The 25159-nt window shown below is 39.6% G+C and overlaps 2 protein-coding genes across 2 annotated transcripts in view; one reads left to right on the plus strand and one right to left on the minus strand.

The window, feature by feature from the left end:
* The window catches only part of cxxc4 (CXXC finger 4), a 43675-nt gene extending 27456 nt beyond the window's left edge, over positions 1 to 16219 (minus strand). Inside the window, exons 1-2 of the mRNA XM_079337173.1 lie at positions 16156 to 16219; positions 15785 to 15885 (exon numbers count right to left, since the gene is read on the minus strand). The gene's annotated coding sequence lies outside the window, so the exon portion shown is untranslated. The remainder of the gene's footprint in view (positions 1 to 15784; positions 15886 to 16155) is intronic.
* A 6006-nt stretch (positions 16220 to 22225) lies between these two features.
* tet2 (tet methylcytosine dioxygenase 2) overlaps positions 22226 to 25159 on the plus strand; it is a 28768-nt gene continuing 25834 nt past the window's right edge. The window contains exon 1 of the mRNA XM_079337164.1: positions 22226 to 23617. The gene's annotated coding sequence lies outside the window, so the exon portion shown is untranslated. The remainder of the gene's footprint in view (positions 23618 to 25159) is intronic.

Consider the following 25159-nt stretch of genomic DNA (forward strand, 5'->3'; position numbering starts at 1 on the left):
TTAATGGAGGAAATATGTGTTATAACTCATCAAAAACACGAGTTATTCTGTACTTTATGATAAGGTTTAGGTTACTTGATTTGTACCAGTACCAAAGCGTAACAAGGAGAGCCGCATATACTTCAGAAAAAAAGAGACAATTTATAAAACATACAAAGTTCAAATGCATTGTACATGGGTAAAAGTGGGGAGGTTCCAATTGTACAATTGATAAAACAAGTTGATCTGCAAAAGTTACAGAGTCTAAGATAATATAAGATAATCCTTTATTCATCTCGCAAGCGGAGAAATTTACAAAATTTAAAAATTTAAAACATCACACCAAATAATAATAAATAAATAAATTAACCTTTAAAGAGCATAACATCTGCTTGCCGGCCAGCTTTCCCTGTTCCTCCTCACACGACCCCCATGAAATGACAACAACCACATCAATCAGTCAGGAGAAAATAGGTGAAGAGAAAAACAAAAACATGATACACACAGAGACTTGGGATAAAGCTGTTTCTAAAGCGCTTTGTTCGACACTTTGGAACTAAAAGTCTTCATCCAGAAGGAAGGAGCTACAACTCAGAAAACAGAGGAGAGGACTTATGTTTGAAGATCTTTCAAGATCCAGTCAGGTAATCAGAGTACTAACAAGCAATAAGTCTTTCACACACGTTCTGGCTCGACCCTTTATCCTTAAACAGAACAGGTCATTGTTTTCCCCTCAATGTTTCACAATAAAAAAAAAAAAACAGAAGTAAGTCTAATTGTCTTGAGTCTCTTGGGACAGCACCTGGGAAAGCACATCAAACCACCCATAGTTGTTCTCTACAACAAGTGGAACAACATGTAAAGATTCAAGGCATGATATAATGTAAGTGTGTTGTGAATTTTGTTCGATGGCTTTGTTAAAAAATAAAATATGATTGTTGAATGATTTCAAAGAACCTTAAAAAAAACTGCTGCTCAATTGTAGCATCTACAATTAATTTAGCGGTCTAAGCATCGAACTAGATTTTTGTGTGTGCAGATGTAAAAAAAAAAAAAAAAAAAAAGCTTCAAAATGAAAGCAACAATCTGTAACTAAGTTATAAGGATCTCTTTGTTTGAAAATTGTATGTAACATTTTTTTTCTGTAAATACAGGCTCTTAATCATCATGCTTTCCACTCTTTTTTGACCAGTTGGCATAAATGGTTTTGGTGTTGTTGTGTTCCAGTAACAATACAATAAAAGCACACGCCCAATTGATGCTGAAGAAGGACACGTGATGAACATTGTTTAGCAGATCCGATTTTTTATGAAACATTCGCCTGGACTTTGTCTAAAATAATGACAAATCAGGACTTTTGTTCTTTGACACGTCTGATGTAAATCAAAGACAGAAACCCTCCTCGGAGTGTTATTTTCTTTGGTATCAGACCCTGTGCATCTGTGTGTGTGTGTGTGTGTGTGTACCGGAGTATGTGTGTCTGGAAGCTCCTCCGTCTGAAAATCATTTTATCTTCTGGGTGATAATAGCCCCCAGGGGAAATCTTCCTTGGTGGTCCTAACCTCTGTCTTCAGAGCCTACAGTGTGCGAGTCTGTAGCCGTGGGAGGCTTGAACTCTCGTGGCAGGCCTTTGTTCGTGTCTGCGTGCACCACTGTCGCTCCCCCTGCGTCTCCTCCCTCCCCCCTGTTTTTTTTTTTTTTTTTTTTTCCCACTGGGCTTTCAACTGAACTCTGACGAATAATTAATAACCATGACCCCACATTTACATGTAGCCCGCATTTAGTCGATGGAAATGGAATCAGGGAGGAGTGAAGTCATAAGACATGGGTGTTTGAGGGCTGATGGTGTGAATCCATTGATTCATCTGTCTCAATTTGATCCCAGAACATCTGTCACAAGAAAGAGGAAACAGGCGGCAATAACACATGCAGTCTGCCTGTTTCTTGATGTCTACAGTTTCATAAAAAACCCTGAAAGAACAGTCGAGTCGGCCAAATACAAATAAAGATAATAAGAAAGCAATCAGAGTAAAATGGGTGATTAGAGATGTTCTGATATCATTTTTATCCTCATAAATATTGATTGTGATGACCACATTTGCACATTAGCTGATAGTGACATGTGTTATGCAATACCAGCTCATGAGTTAAAAAAATGCATTTTATCAACCGCATGTAATTAGTAAATGGACATGAGCTTATATAGCACTTTTCTAGTCTTCTGAATACTCAAAAGGCTTTTACTCCACATGTCAAAGCTACCAATTCAAACAATTCACACACCGCTGACAAAGCAGTGGGAGCAACTTCCCCTCACCTTCCGGTTTAGAGACGGCGATGTGATTGCTTTCCTTTTTCGTATTGCTTGACTCAGAGAATGAATCACATAACTTTCTTTTGTAGCTCCATGATCAATCATCAACGGGATATGTAAATCAAGAATGGATAACATTTCTGTATGCGGAATATTGGTTCAAAACATCTCTATCAATTGTGTATGCCTATGAGTGTCAGAAAGACATTTAGTTTACCTTGAAGATGTCTTTTTCAGAGTCATTACTAATATGTTGTCAGTTTCTTTTAGAGGAAATTGCTACAGATAATTTGGCTCCTGATAAAATCCTCACAAAGTAGACAATTGGGAATACTAACCTAAAACAAGCAGATAATCTATAAACACTTCCTCGGTTATTAAACAATGTAAATATTAGTTCTTCTTTTCAGCTCTGCCATAGTTACACTTGGAAGTCATAATACCTCCATGTATGTACAGTGTAGCCTGATTTACTTACTAGCTAAAATAATCCTTTATTCATCTCACAAACGAAATCTACGAGCTGCCGGAAGAAATGCTTTCCAACGGGTTTCAATGATTTTGTAAATAAATAATGTGATCTTATATACATTTCCAAAGAAAGTGCACACTGTCTAACTTGCAATGTGCTTCATTGCCAAAAAATGTAAGTTTACAAGTTAAAGTGCGTATGTGTCATGCCACCCCTGCATAAGTCAGTGCCCCCGGGTTGGCCACGCTAGTTTTAAAAGTCTAGTTACACCCCTGCTAGTGAACCCATTCCTGCTCGTTATGCCTTAAAAGGCAGATATTGGATTGGGGTATTAGTATCAGAACAATCTAAGGGGAGATGATGGGATATGTTTGCTTTCTTGTATCCCGTTCCATTCCCTCAGGCATACTGTATGTTTTCCCATTGTAGAGCTCTTGAAGGCCTCATGGACTTGCAGATATACAGTTTATAAATGGAGGCAAAAAAAACCCCCACAACAGCTGCACTTTTTTTAGTCAGTCGATTTGTGAAAAAATCTGACCTGCAAGGAGGAGCACCAAGGCTCCTGGAAGAGTTTCTGATGAGCTGACACAGCGTGTACCTCTGAGGTCTTTAGGATGAGAGAGAGAGAGAGAGAGAGAGAGAGAGAGAGAGAGAGAGAGAGAGAGAGAGAGAAACTTTGGAATATAAACAGTATGAGATTATGGGTTTGGCAGCGATGCACCACATTGCAGTAGCAACCTTGCTGCTATTTATTTAGAAATGTGCCTTGTTTGCTCTTGTGGGCTTCAATGTGTCGCCCCCTTACCTCACACATGTTAGCCTTTTGCTATATTAGATGTGTATCAGGTGGGACGCAGCTCGTCCTTAGATACAATCAGCCATCCTTACTCCCTGTGCTCTTCTCTGCTAATTGGAGTGTTGAGAGAACCCATAGTTATCTAGTTAGCAGCTTTGCAGAAAGGAAGCCGACTCCTGGCACACGGGCTGGTACAGATGACAGCAACCACAAACAGTCACATGGAAATGTAGACTTACATGGATAGAAAATGTCAGCATGTAGGCTTCATGAATTAAAGAGTGCAGTCATATTTTGAACATATATTTGCGCTCTAAATTGTTTGCAGGAAAAGGAAAAAGGGAAAAAGAGGATAATGACACTGGAGATTTGAGACAGGGTAAAGATCAGATTATTTCTTTTTCAAAATCACCACCAAAAAATGGATCAAATTACCTCACGAGAGCGAGTGCTCTGTATTTGTGTATCTAATACCTGGACATTATAAGTGTTCTGTTTGAGATTGGAAGAAGAAAGCCTTGTGTAGCAGCCTTGACCAAATCAATGATACATTCATTTTTAATGTGTTTAGCCCAAAGATCAGCTGCCTTTAGAATAATGAAATGGTGAAAGAACTATTTGACTTCCTTTTTTTTTTAGAGAGAGTAAAGCTTTAAAACAAACAAATCATTAAAGGTAAAAGGCTTTTATTTGCAATCTTACTTGCATGAAATTACAGTTTAAAAAGTATTACTCGCAAAGTGCTTATCATACACAGTGCAATGAGTGTCTAACTGGTTATGATATAGACCAATGACGAGTAGATTGACCATTTCTAAACATTCCTTGCAGAGAAACCAGGCACATATGGACAAAATATATTATCAAGCTATACTGTTTTTACAATGGAGTTAATTCTATGAATAGATGCAGGATCCGCCTTGCTTTCTTCCATTTGTACAGTTTGGAATGTAAAAATCTTTGTTCTTAGAAAACAATCTTTTTCAATCTGAGTATAATCCCAAGAGAAACCTTGAGTAACAGTGATTGAGAAACAGTAGTGCTGACCAAAATAAAAACTCAAAAGCAAATGTTGGTCTCATTGGGAGATCCCCAGACCAGGTAGCACTGTAATTTAGAGTTGTGAAAACAGTTTGTCTGTTTGGTTCAGATGCAGGTGTGCGTCTTGACTGGTTGACTCACAGACAAGATATAACAACCGTAGACGGGGCTCCCCCAACCTTCAGCAAGGTGATCTGACGCCCAGCCTCCACCATCAGAGTGTTCTCATTCATGCACTGCCTGCTCTGACCTCTACCTCAGCGGCAAGGAAGTTTGGACAACAAGAATACAAAGGAGAAATCCTGCCTGCACATTAGCCTCTTTTGTAAAGTGTTTTGAGACAACACTTGTTATAAATTCACACAAGATGAATAAAGATTGATTGATTGAACAGTAATACTGCAGGTGACAAAGGTCAACGATAGAAATTAAAAGGTTACGACCCACAATCAATATTTGCGCTACAATGACCTTTGTTTGAAATGACATGAAATAACAAAAACTGCAGCAGAAATGTTACCATCTTACAACATCAGCTGATCATGAACGGTGGAGATTATTTTACTTGTTAGTTCACCTTAGTATCTAACTGGAGGGTCAACGGTTCAAGTCTTGGTGCGGACCAAATCTGGATATGAGTCTGGTAGCTGGAGAGGTGCCAGTTCACTTCCTGAGCAATACAAGGGTGCACTTGAGCAAGGCACCTTTACACAACACTTCCGCTATAGGGCTATTGTTTAAAAAGCCTTCTACTGACGGATTGAGCTGTTTTTCTTCTGATATCACATTCAGACATTTTTTGTCTGAGGATGTGAATTATAATGTGTAAAAACCATAGACGGTTAATGGATCAAGCCTGAGTGACGTGAACCATCTGTTACAGCAGGAGGTTCCCGAGGCTCATCGGCAGCAGCCGCCACGCTGGAAATGCTGTCTTAACCAAACTTTGAGTCAAACTAACGACTGAGAGCTGGAGCTGAGGCAATTTAAAGCCTCTTGACGAACCGTTGTATCACTCCCACCTCTATATCATGTCAGCTTCGTTCCAAACTGTGATGAACACTTTTGGTTAATAAATTTAAAACTGAACCATTTGAAAAAACATCACCACCCGTACAGTGTGTGCCAGTGATGACTGTAACTAATGAGACCTATTTTGTACAAGGCTGTAAACATGATATGCTGTAAAATTCTGAGTATGTGACTTCCGGTGTTCCTGGAGCCAGCCTCAAGCCGACCTTTGACATACTGCAGGATGTAGAATATTTCAATTGGCTTCATTTTTCAAGACCTAAGGTTGCTGCTTGGTTAAACCTTAGTGAAACTACAGTATCTGCAGCCATGGCATGCTCTATTCCCACTGTGCAAAGAAATGTAAAATTTTAACAATTACATTCACATTGTTCTACTTGTATTTTCCAGTGCTTTGTAAAATAAAATCAATAGGAGACAGTGAGGCTTTTATCTCACTGTATTATATCGATTGGCATCAGCTGTGACACACACACAACTTAACAGCTTCACGCCAAATGGTTTAATTGACGTGAACCTTTACAGTCGTGAAATCATGATTTCCTGAGGAGACAAATGTTGAAATATCACTGAAAAATCAAATTAATTCATACATAGATGGGTTTTTTTACAATTGGTAAAGTGTGATCTGAGCTTGATCTGTTATCTATTTAATTGGATTTACACCTTGTATTGATACGCTTTTGCTCCTTTATTGATAAACATTCTTGTAATCTAAGTTCCTTTTACTTTGCATATTATTTTTATCTTTATGTATTCATTATCAGAAAATATCAGACATTAATTTTCAGACTGAGTTGGCATCAACAAACTTCCCCCACGTCAAGGCAAGTGATGAGATCCACTTTTCCTTTGACGTGGCGCAGGAACATTTTTTACCACCTGCAGAGTTTCTATTTTCAACATTTGGTCTTTAATGAGGACCAGCCAATGTTCAAGTTTACAGTGTCCTGTTTTCATTCACAAGAGCTTACAATGGATTGAAAGTTAAAGTGCTGCACTCACTGACACTTATCATAGTGATCACTGTATCAGTATCAGCTGAAAATGAATACAACTTTTTATATTCTTTCACAAAACTGACAAACAGGACTAGCCTCTATTTATCTGTGTGCTGACTCCGAGCTGCAGCCTTGGCTTTGACAAAGTTCACAATAGCAGAACTTGAATCTGTCTCTTGCACAATAGCAGAGCAAAATCAATGTAATACAGCTAAACAGACTCCGACAAGAGCTCACGCGTACCCATCACATGAATCACGACTTATGCAGGTATGCGTGACACTGTTCACAGAAGTCAGTCTTAGAATATGAAGTATTCTGAAAAAAGGACCTGTGTTTGAACAGGTGTCTATCTTTTGACTCTTTACATGAACCTTATTGTGGATTAAGAACTTTTCCTGTGAACCCTGCAGGTAGCAAGGTACTTCATGTGCTTTTGCAATGATTGAAAAGAAGACTAAGGACAGATCTCTCCAAACTATGTGCATTCTTTTACAACACTAAAACTGACCCATATTCACTCCAGTTTGCTAGAATTAACGTTAATTTTCTTACTCATTGTATGTAAGTGCTTGATATTTTGATATGTCAGGCCTTATTTAAATAATTCAAAGCTTAAAACATGTATAAAAAAATTGATGGTATTTTTCTCTTGCTAATCCAAAATCTATCTGGAATCTGCAGTTAGATCTAATAGGTCCATAATAACTGTTAACTCTGTAGCCCTCTCTAAATGAGCTAACTTATTTCCTCGATTAAAAGGATCACATATACTGATGGTGGTGTAAGAAAAGTTGAACAGGTTCTCATGAATCAGTGCAGTATATGCACTGAGTTGTTTGTCCTAGTCACATTCGCTGTCTGTTAACATTTCACCATCTTTGAAACACTACTTTATTTCATTACACGTTTATAACAGTTTTGTAGTATTCTCTGTAATAGCGTGTCGTTTTTTACGTCTTTAATCTCTTTCACTGCTGTTTTTACTTCCTTCCTCTATTTCACAGTACACCAAGGATGTCAGATTAACCAAACTTCTTTCAGTGGATTGATATGAAGGCTGTTAATCCCTCACGGTCTGAGCAGTCGTGTCGCTATCAACCACCTACTTATACTCAGTTTGCCCTTCATACTAACGGTATGTTAGCGAGGGATAGCAGACTGTTGTTATTGCCTAATTGACTAATCTGAAGTATTTAATACAGCAGAGTAATAACTATTGTTAAACTGTAGTACCCACAGCTGAATGATGGACCTCCTCTGCTTCTATCAGCGCTAATACAACTAAAGAGAATGTATCATTTATATTTTTCTTTTTTTTTAACATATCAATTACTGTTATAGAACAAAAAGCAAGTACTGAGGTCAGTTACATTTTTTTCAATAATCTGTTATGAGTTCAGTTATCCCACGATAATACTAGCTTGTTACATTATTGATGCTGAGTTTGAACGATTCTGTACGTTGTTCCTTTTTGTGTTGTATTTTAGTTCCTGTGTGGATCCCAATTACATCTCATTGTTGGTCAGATGATTGCCTGCTTATATACTAATCAATCTGGGCAAGTACGGTTGGTTTAAGCTCATATTAATCTCCTTATGTTATCTTGTTTAAAGCAACAATGTCATGAATTAGTTTGGTTCACTTTGGCGCCCCCCGTAGGACTCTGATTGCAAGTGCACTGTCTTAAGACCCAAAGTGCTATTATGCCTCCCCCACTACTCCCTCTAACAGACAACATGTTATTTATCGATAAGCATAAGGGTGTGGTAGAGAGAGAAGCCAAAGGCCAATGTTGACTTAATGATGAAAAAGTTACATATAGTTACTTTATATCTGAAATAACAAGCTCTTTCCTGTTCGGCATCACATTTAAGTTTATAAGAAAACAAGTTAACATTTCAGCTGCAGTTATAGAGCATCATTGTCATTCAGTTGGAGTTGTGTTTGTAAGCACATTTTTGCTTTGTTTACTGTGTACCTGTGCTTTATAATTAAACTTGACTTGCCTTTAGTTTAATGCTGAGTGGGTTTTTAAGGCTTTACTAAAAGACACTTGCCTGCTGTGGTCCAAAGATGACATAAGAACGGTGAGAGGTAGCCAAAACAGCTCAACATTGAGCTAAGTCTCCATAAAACAAAGCAAGCTGATGATTTAACACTAATTCAGTGTTGGCACATTGAACAATCCCTTTTAATTTGCACCATGTTCTCATGTTGTTTTATTATTAAAACATAAATAGTAACAACTTAAAGCTTTTATTTTCTTAACTGTTGTTATTTGTTTAACCATTGAACCTGCTGTCAGTGCTGTAATTGCTATAAGCAAGCGCTCACAGATGAATAGCAGAAACCCCATTCTGTACAATATTTAAATGTTGGACCCTCTTTTGTTCCCCATTACTTTTGTAAAGTGTAAAATATGGAGGCTACCCCACCATGTCAAGCAAACCACCATAAAATTAAGCCGTATAAATTCGCTGGTCAAGCTCAGAGTTGAAATGCAGGTCAGACTCTTCTTCACTCAGCTGTAAAGTTCACTGCTTAACTGAAGTTTGTCGTCAGCAGCCGTTCAAAATGTCATCACCTGTTTCTGAAGGCATTATATTGTGAGGGCGCATTGGACATTTCCATGAATTGTGTTTGTCGCGAAAAGGCTGCTTCACTCGCCGCATGGACTTTGAATAACCTGCTCAAAATATTCCCTTCCATGTCAGGCATGTGAAAGGTGTATTCATGTGTTTCCTGGAGCCCTGATGGATAAAAACACAGACTAGGTGCACTTTCACACTCAGTGTCAGTCATTCTGCGAGGCACGAAAGCATAGAGGGAGGCATCCATAAAACAAACATGGCAGCAGCGGAGGAAGGGCAGAAGTGGCAGGATGGGAACTGCTGCCAGACACATTACAAGGAGCTCTAATGAGGGAGCCCACACTCTCAACCCCCCCCCCCCCCCCCCCCCCCCCCCCCCCCCCCCCGCCACCACGGAGGAACGCGAGGCGGGAATTAATTGTGAGGGCGATGATGGCGAGCAAGCTGAGGAGCAGGTCATTACTGCACGCCTCCTCCTGGAGCGCCGCGGGCAGAGCGTGGAACGCCACGCTACTTGCACAATTCCCATGATCCCACAGGAGGGGGGAACAGATAGCAGGAGGGGGAATAGGAGAGAGAAAGAGAGAGAGAGAGAGACAGAAAATGTTAAAGATACTAGAGGAGGAAGGAAGCTTCTTCTTTGTTAGAAATAAAACGAGAGAAATTTATGGCTTTATGACTAATAAATTATTTTGTATACATTCATTTTTCATTTTTGTCATTTGCTCCAACGCATTTCAATGACAACTCTACCTTCAGTTTTCCTTCATTATGCCTGCTTGTGATGAACCAGTAAGAATATAACCCAAATGTCATGTTTTTGTCTCTGAAGGTGCTTTTACATTCATCATCATCCTGCTAGCTTCATCGTAAATGTGTGTAATTTTCAACATGTCATTGGTCAAGGTAGATATTGTAAAAAAAAAAAAAAAAACCTCAATGCTCAATAATTGAGTGTTAAGACCGATGGCAAAAAATAATATCACACCTCACAGTGTAAGGAGAAAACCAGGCTCACACTGTGGTAATGATCTGATTTTCAGGTGCTTCACTTGTCTAATCTGCACAACGTGTAATAACGGACTCTTTGTCATTTCTCTTTGTGTGGTTTGTCGCCCTTATGAAACCTGTGACATCAGACTGAATGCGTTGGACACATTGCCCTCTAGTGGAGATTGAAGGAACAGTAAGGTAATGTAATCCTATACATTACACAGCCATGCACGGCTATGACTCATTATGGAAATTTCTCCTGCTAATATCCTACAGCAGCTCGAGTCCATAGAAGATGTTAAAGAAATAAGATTTATGTTAAATATTGCATTGTGTCTGCTATATAAGAAGAATCATAGCAGCCTATATCTGCACAGAAACATATTCAAAGCAGTAATTAAAGAAACATATGCCTCACCATCAGTGCCACGAGAATGTGTTTGGTTGCTTATACCAAAAAAATAATTAAAATTAAAATGATAAAGACTAGATGAATGAAGACAAGAGCCTCTTTTATGAAGAATTGTGTGTATACCACGATGACAAAAGAAAAGATGTTAATAAAGAGAAAGAGATTTGACACTTTTTGAGGTGTAGGCAATAGTTTGCACATTCACTAGAATTCGTCCATGCAACTGGTGTTTTTAGCCATATTAATTTATTTTCTCAGACACGGAAATGTCATTATGACTCAGTAATTAAAAACAAAACAGAGCGACAAGCAAACACTAACTGACTTTTCCCCTCAGATCCACCCCACACCTTCGTCCCCCGTGAGCGAGGAGCTTTTTGCGTTATCTTAACTCTAACGAGAGCGCAGAGACACACCTCTTTGATGATGTATTTAACGACCACATTCAGTGCTTTTCCCTTTTCACTACTTTCATGACTGGAAACCCTAATGAGACCAGTGCTGTTGCCTTGGGGACGAACCAAGCCCATCGCATTAGCACATGAAATCATTTAGGCCATGTCTCGTGGAATAAAAATATCATTATGGTGGAGCTCTCTGTTAAAGCCCGCTGCTTCCAAGTGTGTGTGTGTGTGTTTGTCTGTGTTTTTCAAGGATTCCAAGAGCTGGGCTGGGACACACTGGGACTGGATCTGACTTAAACGCTCCCTGGCTTGCTTTGCTGCTTCATATACGTATAAATATAATCCAGAGTCAAAGATCTTCAGCTATGCTCTGCTCGGGCGTGTTAAAACTAGCCTTAAATAGCGGGTTGAATGTTCCCTGTTTAAAAAAAGGATGTTTCCTTTGATGCAGGTGAGATTGAAGATTATGTTGATTTTATGGTTTCTTTCTGCATGATGATTAAATAATATGACCTGAGTGGAACAGTTTTATTTATGAAGTTTCCCCCATTTGAAAAAAAGCTCTTCCGGTTGGCTGATCATAAAAACAAAAGGTCACGAGAGAGGTTGCCCCTCTGTGGACAAAGCGGTTCCTCTGATCTTGTTGCTGTTTCTTTCCTCTACGTGTCCGAGTAGTGTTTTCCTACAATGAAGTAATTCTGTTTAATTCTGCTGGGGAATGTGTGAGACTCTGAGAAATGTAAACACAGCCTGTTTCAGCAGCGTGATGAAAAATTGCCAACATGGCAGCAGCTATGACAGGCTCTAAAAATAACTTTATAAAAGTGAAAAATCTCTCTCTTTACTCGTCTTTTTTTCTGAAGCTCATATAGAGGCATCAGTATTAATTGCAGTCTGTCTCATATAGCTACACACTAGCTCACATGAGCTGTAAAGCTGGGTTTGAAGTCAAGAACCTTTCTAGTGACAGAATTAAGGCAAAGTCCTTTGTTTAAAATATGATGTTTTTCTGGTAAACTTACATTAAGCTGACAAGTGTTTAATGACTGAGATTGTATTTGCAGTGCTGGGCATGGGTGTATTTGACATGGCTAAACAAAGAGTCAGATGTCCGCAGTCAGTTAAATGTCTTTGGGTAAAACACTTAACTTGGACCTGCTCCGGCTGCTTCATCAGCAGTGCATGAATGCATATAAAATGGTAATAGTTACTTCCGATGGTCTCACAATCTCTGCCATCAGTGTGGATGAGTGTGAATGTATAGGTGTGACATACAGTGTAAAAGCACTTTGAGTAGTCAGAAGACTTGGAAAGCACTATACAAGCTGTAGTAAATTTACACCTAAAAGAATTTTGCTCTAACACGTCTTTCTCTCGGTGCCCATAGAAAACAAAACATACGTACAAAATGAAAACTTCTTTAAAATTCTAAATACTTCTAAAGGGATTTCCAGGAATCAATTTTAAACTGCCAACAATACACGCTTTTTTTATTTTTTTACATCATATCTTGGATCTTATTCTTGTCATTTGGTCAACCAAGACTACAATTTCTCTTCCAAGTCCTTACCGCTCAGTCACATGAAACAAACCTGACCACAATCAATCGTGTTCGCCTCTCGAACCCTTTTTTGCCGCTCCTCACTATAAAGGACGTCTAGCTCAGCCGCACGGCGCTTTTATCACAACCACATCAGAGAACTAGAAAGCACCACGGCTCTACAAACATCACCTTCGATAATCTCTGAGTCATCCTGAACATCGGCTGGAGTGCGACTGTGACTGAAGGTCAACGGTCAGAACCCAACAGCATCAGTGTGTTGCTTCCTGATAATTCACAGAGCTGGGATTTAAAGATCTGGGACGGTTTCTTCTTAAGGAATATGCAGATTGTTTTATTAAATTTATATAGCATGTTTGGTGTGGGGGTGAATGGGGGATGGAGGTGGAGAGGAAAGGGGGAAAAAAAATGCTGAATCAAGCCCCAGGAATTCTATGGCTTAAGACTGAGTTTGGGGTACAACTTTACTGCTCTGTATAAAAGCAAGCAGCGACAAAATGTCGAAGACTTTTGAATGAAAGTGAGGTGTGTATTTCAGATTTATTTAGATGTGGAAAGAAGGGTTTGGATACACGTTCATGAGCAGGGATGAAGAAAATGCAAAAGAAATATTTAAAATGTATCCATAATGTGTATAAAGAAGAACAATCTCGGTTTCTTTGCTGCGTTTTTAAACGTTTATTTGGATGTTCACTTCAGGCGCCGAAATGTCCGCTGAAACATTCTGAAGTGGTTAAAAATCATGACTGTGGTTCATGAAGGTCGCACGCAAGAAGATCAATTCCCAGTCCTTGTTTCAATGGAAGTGACGGGGGACAAAGAGCTGTGCAAACCTTCGTTCGGTAGCACAAGCCTCCCTTTCTGTTTTACTGCAGCACGGCAAGGGATCAGCATCAAGGCAATAACTAATTTGCTTTTTCTTACACATGTGACCACTTTGTAAAACATGGGAATCACAAGAAGGTCTTCATGCATCACATTAAAGTTGAAATATAGAAAAGGAATGATAAGAGGATGTAAACACTATTTATACTAACACATGGGCATGTACTGTACATGTACCTATCCTTTAATGAAAACAAAAAAGACAAACCTTCATACTGAGGATTTGTACGATATTGTTGTTTGTATGACACCTGAAGAGGTGTATATTCTGGACTACTTTGACATCCTTCTCTGTCTTTGCTTTCTTACCCACACCTTCAGTCAACATCACCATTCACCAGAAGTCTGAGCAACAGCACAAATAATGATAATTTATGTAAGTACTTGTTTGTTTTTTTGGTGAGTGGAAGGGGTAGGGGGGGGGGGGGGGGGGGGGGGGGATTGGGGTATCAAGGCAAGCTCGTGTTAGTGCGTAAATCATGTCTAACCATATGCTGCCTTCCTCCGCAGTGCACGCACTGCTGAAATTGATCGTCAACCATCCCCTGCGCACAACAGCGTGGGCAGAGGGAGAGCAAGGTCACAGCCAAGGACTCGCCACAATCAGCGACGGGCTGCGGCGGGGGGGCTTATGTGTCACGCCACAGCTGTTACGCGACACACTCTGAGTCACAAGCACGTCTTCACTGCTGCAAAACATCACCTTAATTACCTTAATGCCAGACTGCTTCTCCCCGTCTGGATGAATCCTGCTCTGGTTGCCTTAATCTCAGTCTAATCTCAAACAATCCAAACACACTGTTTTGGGAGTAAAATCCTGCCTTTCCTTCGTCTTATCTGTTTTTATTTCCTGTCAGCTTTAAGTGTTTTATGGTTCAGCAGTTCAGAGGAAGGGGAGGTTTGTCTGGTGATAGACAACATGGCCGGGGGCGGCTGTTGCTCTATGTGCTTGTCATCCTGAACCGAGCCCCGAGCAGGTGAAGGGATGATTTCATGTCTGTGCTATCTGGAAGGAGCGTCTCAGCTGCCAATGCAAAGATAAGGAGGATAGGAGGAGGTGGCGGTGGCAGCTGCTGCTTCTGCTGGGCAGCTGTGTGGTTGTTTGTGATCCACAGCTGCAGGCAGCTCAACAGGCTGGTTGTGCATCATTCCAACCTGACAAACAGTTGAGCAACAATCCTGTGCGGGTGAATTGTTTACCATCCTACCTATAGAAGTACAGTATAGACTCTGAGCAAAAGTCGACAACATGTGAAAATGCCAATGTGGGAATGACAACTACGCATTCGATTTTTCACTTCATGATGTCGGACACACTAATAAAGATCAAGCAATCAATCGTTTGTATAGCGCCATCCAAATGTCATCTCTAGACACTTACATGGCCTTATCTTTGTCATTTAATATTTCAGAATAGATCTAATGAGCTTACTCGTTAGATCTTTTCACACCACAGGAACTTTTTCATGGTTCTAGGAACTGTTGGAACCTTTCCCTTTTTTATGGATTCTGCACCTCAAGAACTATTAACTCGTCTACTTTGGTTCCTAGACCCAGGAATAGCTAGAGGAGGTTCTCTACAGCACCTTGGTGCGAAAGCAGACACAAAATAAGTTGTTAAGGTGTTTAGTGATCAAGGAGCCTTTTGGTCTATGTTTACATTACAAACACCAAATGTTAATTGATAATGATCACATCACGAAGGGAATTTTATCAAAGTTACAGTCGAAATCTGACTCCTGATGAACAGCCATGGAGATGACGAGTTTCATAGCGAGGTGCCGGGCCACAACCATAGACTGTGAATATGTATGGATAGAGCCTGAGTGACGTCAGCCATCTGTTATGGCTGTCTGCTTTCCTTTTTTGAATGAGAATGAGACACCAAGATAAAAGAGTGTACATAATGTTTTTCAATACTAAGTTCAGCTTTCATATTGATGCCATGCAGCATTACTACAGTACAAAGACAGGAGTCCTGGGACATGATTGTCATGTGTTTGACTTCAGGAAAAAGGAAGAACTCTGTTTTAGTTCTTAGCTCCTGTGTGAACTGCTAGAGTCTGGGTGTGTGGAGAGGAGAGATGACTGTCGTATGGCTTGTCACTGTTCCTCTCTGCAGCCTCATTCCAGTGTCGCTCTGTCAAACTATATTCATAATCAATCAGAAATAAACAATATATACTCAAAAGCAATGCCTATGAAGATAATAATACCAATTCTCGTGTGACTTAATGTAGCAAAGTTAGACAATCGAAACAACACATGGAGAAAGAAATGAAAGACAGCAGACTGACCTGTATGAAGTCCCATTCAGAGTCAGGAGATTTCTAGAATGGAGACATGTTGACTGCAGGTAAACTTCTTCTGGATGATGACATCTGTCTTCTTGGAAAACCTTTGAACCAAATCAACAAGAAATGTTAAGATACAACAGCCAATGTGGTCTAACTACACGTTGAGAGGACAAGGATGACACTTGTTGACAACAGCAATCTGGCAAAACATAGTTAAAACTTAAATAAAGTGCATTTGTATACATTCTCCTATGCACTATTGAGACGCCGTTATTAAAATAGAAGTGTCAAGGTTTTGTGTTTGATTTAAAAAAGAAAACAAATATATATATGTACCCTATACGTACACATATATACATTTTTCACACAACCTCACTTGAGTCCCGTCTGCCTCCTACTCCCACCGTCAGAGAGCAGGGAGGGATGCGAGAGATTTTAACATAGTTAAAATTTGAATTCAGTGTATTTGTATACATTCTCCTGTGTCACTATTGTGACATAGTTAGTAATGCAGACATGTTTGAGGGAAATTGTAATTGTTTGAATTAAAATTAAAAAAAAAAAAAAGAACATTTGTATGTGTACACAGACATTTTTTTTTGCGCGACCTCTCCTGACCCCGCATCACGCCTCCTGGTGGGCGGGGGAGGGTGAGGTCGCCGTGACCTCTCCTGACTTAAAATATGATTCATTTCAATTAATTTATTAGAAAGGCCCAAGTTCATTAGTTAATTAGCTTTTTTTTTTAATTAAGTCCCACCCCTATCAACCTTATATGACAGTTATCTGTGCATTATCTTTTGTCTTGTAGTTTTCACTCTTTATTCAATCTGGTGAATCAATCAAAGAACAACCAACTACCTGACTCACTCACCATAGACTGGAATAGACGTATTTTTGTAGGCCAACTCAGATGTAACTACACCGGTGGTTCCTACGAGAATTCGCCAGTGGGATTTTTGCATTGGATTTTGGATGATTACGGAAAAGAAGCTCTGTGTAAAACACACATTTATGAAGCGTAGCTGTTTTGTTTTCCCTCCCTCTGCCTTGACCTCATTGTGATAAATTACTGTGTTAACAAGTTTCGAGTCAACGAGAATTGAAGTTTGCTAACTACAGTTGTTTTAGATCAAAACAGTATTTTAGTGTTGAAAACTGGCCGTAGATTAAAAGCAATTGCTTACATTGTAACTTTCAAAATAAAGCTTATTGTTTTGTGTTGATACCTTTCTGATATTGTGGCGTAATACCATCACACTACAGTCTACATTAACATAACATGCATAATTTACTTTTCTGCCGCTACTGTGTCTCTGGATTACTTTGCCTTCTAATTTCGTTTTGTAATGTAGAATCATAGACTGTAAATATTACGTGTAACAAACACCCACAGGTTGTCATTAACATTACAGTATAAAATAACTCTCCTTACCTTTGTCAACCAAATGAAATTGTCGAGTTAAATTATTTGCACTTTACTTACTTATCTTGTGACCAGATGATAGCTGCTGAATTCAAAAGCAGAAAAAAGGCACAAAATAACAGGAAGAGCTCGTCAAATAAAAACTGGCTAATTCTATTGAGTTGGATTCATTAAAAATTCTCTTAATTTAGAATTACATAAAAATAAATACATTTAATGCAACCAAAATAAGCAGATACTATCTCGAACATTTTTGTTTGAAAGTTACTTTAATAATTGCCACAAAATCAAGGACGCATTAATATTGTATACATTTTATCAGATATTTTAAGTTAAATGTACATGACGACAGAATCATTTATTAGGTCCTATAGGGCTTCACCAGCAGGGGTCATCAAATGCTCCATGCCAAACATGAGGAAGGATAGACAGCAACTCGTGGGGCTTCAGTGCAGACTGACACAGGTAGTAACAAAGGACAGTCCGGAATTTTGATTATTTTCCAAATAACTCAATCATTTGACTGTATTAAATAAAAGTCATACATGTGCTATGAGAGTTTTTACTTTCTTTCCTTGGTTTAAGAAGAGCTGGAATGAAGTAGCTTTGATCTGCACCCTAACTACAAACATGTGTAGGACCAGGCGGCGATTCCTCACTGGGCCTGGGAGCTGGAGAAATGCTTGAGAGGCTTGTATCAAACAGCTGCTGTTTGATACAAAAAGGGCATCCCTGCTCTCCGAAGAGGCTTCAGCTAGGGGCAGTGATGGAGGGGAGGATAGAAGCACCTGCAGCCTGATTGCGGGAACCAGCTCTTAAACACATCACAAGCAGTTGGTTGTCACAGGAACAGCAGCAGGCAATGATTGGTCCTATCCAACCCTGCTGTGCCCGGAGAGCAGCTCTGTCAATTGTGAGATCTCACACACACTCACACACACTCACACACACTCACTCACACACACTCACACACACACACACACACACACACACACACACACACACACACACACACACACACACACACACACACACACACACACACACACACACACACACACACACACACACACACACACACACACACACACACACACACACACACACACACACACACACACACAGACGAATTGTGAGGTAGGAAAAGGTACTACCAGGGGAAAATTTCAATAAAGGTTAAAAAGCAAAAAAAAAAAAAAAGAAAGAAAAAAAAGTGCCTTTTAAAGTTAAATAATCATAAAGAAAATTGTTCCTTAATAACTCTGTCATTCTTCTCTATCTCCACCATCCTGCCCCAGACCCCCCGCAGAGGCTTAAACAATTAGGCTACGTGAGGGCCACACTAACGACTCTCCCTTGTCTTTTAAGATAACTGCAGGAGGAGGGGCAGCACTGGGTGAAATCTTGTAAGGGGGGCCATCTTGCTGTCAGACACTTGTGTATTGGCCCAAACAGAGGGTACCTTGTTATTACCCTACATAAAGACTTTTTTGTTTAGATTGCCCCAGGTGAGATGTGTGTTAATACCCATGGCTGTTTGTGGGAAGTGCCGGTTTTCTCAGCTTCACCACGAGCCTCGGTAGCTCTATGGTGCCTCATATGTCACCCTTTACTCCCCGTTGAGAACAATGTAAAGAAAGACTGCTGTAAATCAGTGTTTTTAACACAAACCAGCCTGCAATGATTTGCAGTCACTACATTATTTAGGGGTAAATAATTCACACTAAACTGAGAAAATAAACTTTGTTTGTGTCAGATATCTAAGAAAAAACTTTTTTTATCTGTAATATTAGTATGAGTATTTTATCTGTAATATATAAAGTCAATGTATTTTTTCATGGGGGTAATTTGTAAAAACTTTTTTTCTTTTTTAAAAATATAATCCTGCCCCAACTTAACGTAGAGACACAATGTTTTCTCTCAAATAATTGAAAGATATACATTTTTAAATGTTAATTTTAAACATTAAAACTAAAATGTTAATGCTGGTTAAACACTGTGGCATGGTGTGTGTGGATTATGAATACCATCTGTTTGTGTGGATATGACCTGAACTTGAGACTGTCATTTAAAGAAAAAGTGTGAAAAGCATGCTTTTTCCAAGATTCAAATTCAAAGATGTATGTGACACCTAAGGATGAAAACACACTTCTTTTATAGGTTTTCCCATTTTCGTATTAGTTTTTTGTTTTTTTAACATTTTGCACACTTTTTAAAATATGTTGCTTTCTTTAAGTGTCTAATATGAGCTACATCAACGTGCAACCTGCTGTTGCTGTTTTTGCGGGAAATACAAGTCGGCCTTATCAGTCCAAGAGGCTACCTGACTTTTGTCAGTTAAAGTTTGCCACAAGGCAAATGATATGCAGAAACAAATGACTCAATTCACTGTGGTTGCACCACCCAGCTTGATAATATCAACCCATACTTTAAAGCCACAGTCTGAGCTCGAAAACATCTGCTTAGGGAGTGGATTTGGAAACTACCTCATGAGTTATAGTGACACACACATCTCTGACCTGGAAGGACCAGCAAGCTCTTGTCTTTAATTTGTTTATCATAAAACCTTAAGAGCACTGGGACCAGTACAATTCTTCACTAATCCTCATCATCATCTTCAGGTGTGAAATCAGTCAAGTGACAAGTGGGCCTAAATCTTGGTGACCCAGGGTCAGCGTCAGGCCACAGCTCTGTGTTTACAGATGAGGTGACGACACATGCCGCCAGGCCTTTGAAATGTAACAAGGTGAGAGGAATGACGAGATAATCTCAGATTTACGAGTTACAGTAGCTTTAAAGGGGGAAACAGCCCAGCAAGTGACTCTCCTGCCTTCCTGCCTGCAATGCATACAGTTAAAAAAAGTGCAGGCAGTTTAAGTAGCAAGATAAGCACCGATAAATGCATTTACTGCACTTCTGGAGTGAAGTGATGGCAGATCAAGCTCTACATCAAAAATAGACAAACAATATAGAAACATGGTGCTATGGAAAAGTTACCTGTACTTAAAAAAATAAAACTAGGAAATGGAAAACAGCTACAAGAAACGTTAGTGTGTATTTAAAATGCTATTCAAACAGACTGGTTTACTGAGTGCTGTGTCTTGTTTACAGCAGCGACCTGAAGCAGCACAGCCAGGAAGCTGACCAGACCAAACAACCTCTGATAACCATGCGGCCCGGAGCACTGGGAAACTTCATGGCTGCAGTGGACGGTTTACCGCCCTGCTCAGGACACCTTGGTGTCAGTTGATGAGGAAAGAAAAGTGTCCTCTCATTTCTTGACTTCTTAGATTTTCATAAGTCCTCTGGGGCTCTCAGGTTTGCTCAGCACAACTCCCAAATAAGTGCAAATAAGTCGTAAATGTAACACTCAGGATAAAAAAAAAAAGTTTATATAAAATATGGATGTAAAATTATAAGGTGTCAAAAAAAAGAAAACTGTAACACAGGGCTTAAGTCGAGTTCAACTCTTGGAGCTGGTGGAGATTAATGAAAACCCAAGAGACAGAATGGTGGGTATCGGTTGTATAGTACTTCAATTTTTACAATTTTTTACTAACAAAAAAATTGCTTGAAGGAATCACAAAATAAAATAAAACAGGCCTTCAATTCAAAATTCAATGTCTTTATTCCCGTGTCCACCGAGCGGTTCGGTTCGGTTTGTCTCTGTACGGCGTTTGTGGCGTTTCCACAGACTAATTCTGGGAAAGATTCCCAAATAACCGGGTTTGTCAGTGGTCTTTGATGTTGCTCCATCAGCTCACCATCCTTAGATTGTCCAGAAATACCTCCAGACCTTTGTAAACAAACAGGTAGTACATTTATGAGCATACACAACCTAGAACTTAAGCAATTTAATCAACGTTCTCATTTCATGAAATTTTTGGATTTCTCACCAGTGTTCAAAGTCTTGAAACAATATTATCCACAGCAGCAGCAGCAGCAGCAGCAGCAGCAGCCCATCAGCTCCTCAAGTGCTCGAACTCTCTGTTGATGGACTGCAGGACCGCTTGCAGACGTGAGCTTGACTTTGCATTAATGCTGGTTGACGGGGAGCTTTAACTCACTCACTCAATCAGCCTTTATTTGTATAGAGTCAATTCATAACAAGTGTTATCTCAAGAAACTTTACCAAAAGCAGGTATAGCTTCGTGTCCAGAGTTTTTTACTTTGAGAAGTTCACACTGACAGTTTCACAGATGATTGTGTCCTGCTACCTTCTGGCTTTTTGCTGGTGATTAAATTTAATTAGGTGATTAGTTCACCTGAGGACTGCTTCCAATTGGCTCAGGAAATTTGACTGACAACTGCTTTGGTCCAATTGTAGGGACTATTTCAACAGAGTTACATAAAATTACCACTGTCCCCTTGAAACTCCAGAAATATCCAGTCAACATCTTATCTCTAAGAAATAAAGCAGACAAGAGGTTGAAGTTTTTCTTTTTGCCCTAAAAAACAATGCAAATCTGAGTCGATATCCTGCATCTGCGTTTTATTAACGACCAAAGTAAGGTAAAGTTTTACAAGTCCAACATACAATTATTTTTTTTTAATACATTTTTCTGCTTGGGTGCATTTTAGGCTGAAAGATGAAAATCAGGATTTTAGAGAATTACTTCATCTCAACAGTGTCCATGATAAAAATCTGAGTCAGACACTCCACATAAGTGCACTGCTAAAGGCTGACCATTGAAATGTCCCAATAAGTAGCTAATAGACAGCTTAAAGATAAAGATGAAGATAAAGATAAACTTTATTGATCCTCCATAGGGGGGAATTTTAAATAAAACGTGAATAAAACTGAATAACATGATTTCAAGGTTTAGATTTTAACAGTGTAACGTCCAGTTGAATAACAGCTTAGTTATGTGAGGACAAAAACAGCCTGTGAGTAAAAAGGCTCCACTTTGTGTTTACAGGGTCTGTGTGTTGCAGTTAAGAGTGTCTCCTCCTTCCTCTCTGCAGCCACTTCCCCTCCCCCAATCTGTGTAAAAACAAATCTCCTTTTCTGCTCTCAGCCTGAAACTATTGAGTCAACAAATGTCACTGCAGCAAAGCAGGGGCCTTGCTATGAAAGAGGTGGGGTCGCTGTTTAAGCCTCAACTGCAGCTAAAGGCAGATTATTTTAAGACCGCTGTAACCTGATAGAAAAGAAAAAGTATAGTTCAGTGAATGGAGGGGTCATTGGCTGTTCAGCATGGGGATGAAAAGATGATTTTCACCAGTTTGATCTATTCTATTCCATCTATGGAACTTTTTTCTAAATCAAAGATTCAATAACAGACTCATTCTGGCATACTTTGCAAAAACAACACAACGGTGCCTGTTTGTTTAAGTGCTGTTTGTATTATAACACACCTTTACTTGTTTTATTATGGCAAACTTCCATGGGTGAATCTGTCTTTTAAACCACCCTCAGCCCTGTTTTTGTCTCTCACACTGCTTCCTCTATTTCTCTCAGACCCACGTGGCAAGTGTCAACAGGAGGTTGGTCTTGGCAACCACATGAAGCCGAGTTATGTTGCCTGTATGCAGGCTGCAGAGTTGTCTTACACTCCACTCTAAAAATGAGCCAGCCAGCCAGACGAGGCATGCCAAAATAAGACACAGCGGCTGGAAAATGAGAACACTGCTGAACTGGTTTGACTCCAACCTGCCCACCTCCAATTGTTGCCGTAATGTGCTTAAAAAACGATGGCTATTACACAAGAGGGGAACTTCTGCAACCAGTGACAGAGGAAGAAAGAAAATGAAAGGAGGAAGTCGAGATTGGTGTGTGAAGGGAGGGAAAAACCCTGAGTCACTTGGCTTCCTGTCTGAGAAAAAAAAGGAGAGGGGGGTGGAGGCATCTTTTCCCCTGCCTCAGTCAGGCAGTTGAGAGCAGCGCAATATTCAACATAAAGTGCACTGGAGGGGGGGTGGGGGTGGAGTCCTGTCCTGCTCACTAAATCCACTCCAGTGCTTCAGGGCAGCCATCATAGTGTTCAGTATTGTGTGCGGCTGAGCGAAGAAAAAAAAAAAAAGAGGAGGGAGCAGAGGAGGAAAAGAAAACCTCTTTCTTTGTGTGGGAAGGACCCGGCAGGAAAGTGATTTTGTGATCATTTGAGTTTGCCAGCAAAGCGAAGGCTTTCCCCCCTCTGACCTGAAGCCACATCTTGTCTACTCTGGACCTGTGAAACAACCAGAGCCACATATGTGTGCTTCTCAGGCCGCCAAACAGCGACACCCGGGCTTCTCCTGATGATGAGAGCTGACGTCAGACTGGTTTCCATGAATATTGATGTGGAGGATAGTCTGTTTCATAGAAGAACAGAAGGAGGCAAGATGGCTGCCCTTTAGGATTTGTTAAAGAGAAGATCCAGACGGTTTATTGGAATTTCTACAAAGTGGAGGGACGTAAACAGGAGGTGAGATCTTTCAAAGTGTTTGAATACTCTGCTTAGCCTTGTCTCTTTTAGCCACGGATGTGTTTTGGGGTGTTTTCTGTTTTCTATCAGGCGAGGAATGGCTAAATGTCCCCCACCGTCAAAGCAAGAGCCAACATAATAAGGAGGGGATATTAGATAAAGCTACTCCAACATGGCTGACGATTTTCTTTCTTTTTATTTGCCTGCTGATACTCACAGACACTTTCTGTGTCCTGTGTTCACTCAACATTCTAACTGTTTTTGAATGCAGAACAGATAATGGAGTACTTAGACTGCTTGTTGAGTTTTTCTTTAAATGCCTCTTCAAAGCTCTCTGCCTTTCCTTGACATTTACACCTGTAATTTTTAATAGAAATAACATCAAATCTGTGTTTTATTGGCCTTTTTTAATAAGTGTCTTGGTATTAAGAGAGGGAATACATTTACATATTTTTTACATTAAGGTATAATTAATCACTATTACAAAACAATTAATTTTGTAAGGCAGTTTTACCTCATTAGCCTCTAATTTTAAAATCCATGGCTGTGTATGCGTTTGTTGAGCTTTACTGTGTGGGAAGACTGTGTTGGAGAGTAAAAAGTCTAACCTGGACATGCATAGGCTGTGCACAGCAGTGGAGCTAAAAGAGCTCCTGGCTTTGTGTATCTCTGTTAATCAGCTTTCATTGCTTTCACCACTGAATGACAAGCAGACACAAAGGCAAACCCCAAGGAGAAGCAAAAGAGAGGAGAATTGTTGTAGTGGCAGAGTGTAGTGAAGGCGGACAAGGTCAGAAAGCTCTAAAGGAAATGAAACTCTATCCTACTGCACCATTAACTCGGGTGACAAGGCTGGCAATTCTAGAGCAGGTTTTACCTCTTTTTTTAATTCAGGGACTAAACGTGATTTTTACCAAAGATAAGCAACATCTGTTTGTTAAGAAGTTTAATTTACTTTTAAGCAGGTTAAGGTCACACTAACCTGACTTTTAAGAGCTATTGACAAATTGATTATTGACAAACTTGAGGAATGTGTGTCTGTGTGTGGACTGCAGATGTGAAGAAAGAAGTCTTCTGTTAGTGTAAGAGTACAAATAGTTCAGTTTTAAAATGAAGTTCAGCATTGATACTGAATATACATTTAGCTAAAATGGAATAGTACAGAGAGTTGTTCTTCAAAATGGTACTCATGAGCACAACATGAGTGATTGTAAAACATGTCAAAGTTAAGTAACAGCATGGTGTGTGTGACCGAAGACTTGTGCACATAGATACATGAACTACACAACAGTAAGATCATGAGCTGCATAGCCCTACATGTTTTGAGGGCTTTGTGTTTGTATAAAGATTTTCTTACACTGTAACACAAGATGAATTAATAAAAGCATTATTTAAATGTCTGAGTTGTTATATTAGGCTTAATCTCAATTAGGCAAGAGCTAATTGTTTGTTAGTCTGGGTGTTACTCTTTGATTAACATCTGAATGACCCATTAGGAAATAATAGATCTCTCTCAGGTTTGTGGATTGGGCTTGTGTATTC

This window comes from Symphodus melops (genome assembly GCF_947650265.1).
Source record: "Symphodus melops genome assembly, chromosome: 2".
Lineage (NCBI taxonomy): Eukaryota > Metazoa > Chordata > Actinopteri > Labriformes > Labridae > Symphodus > Symphodus melops.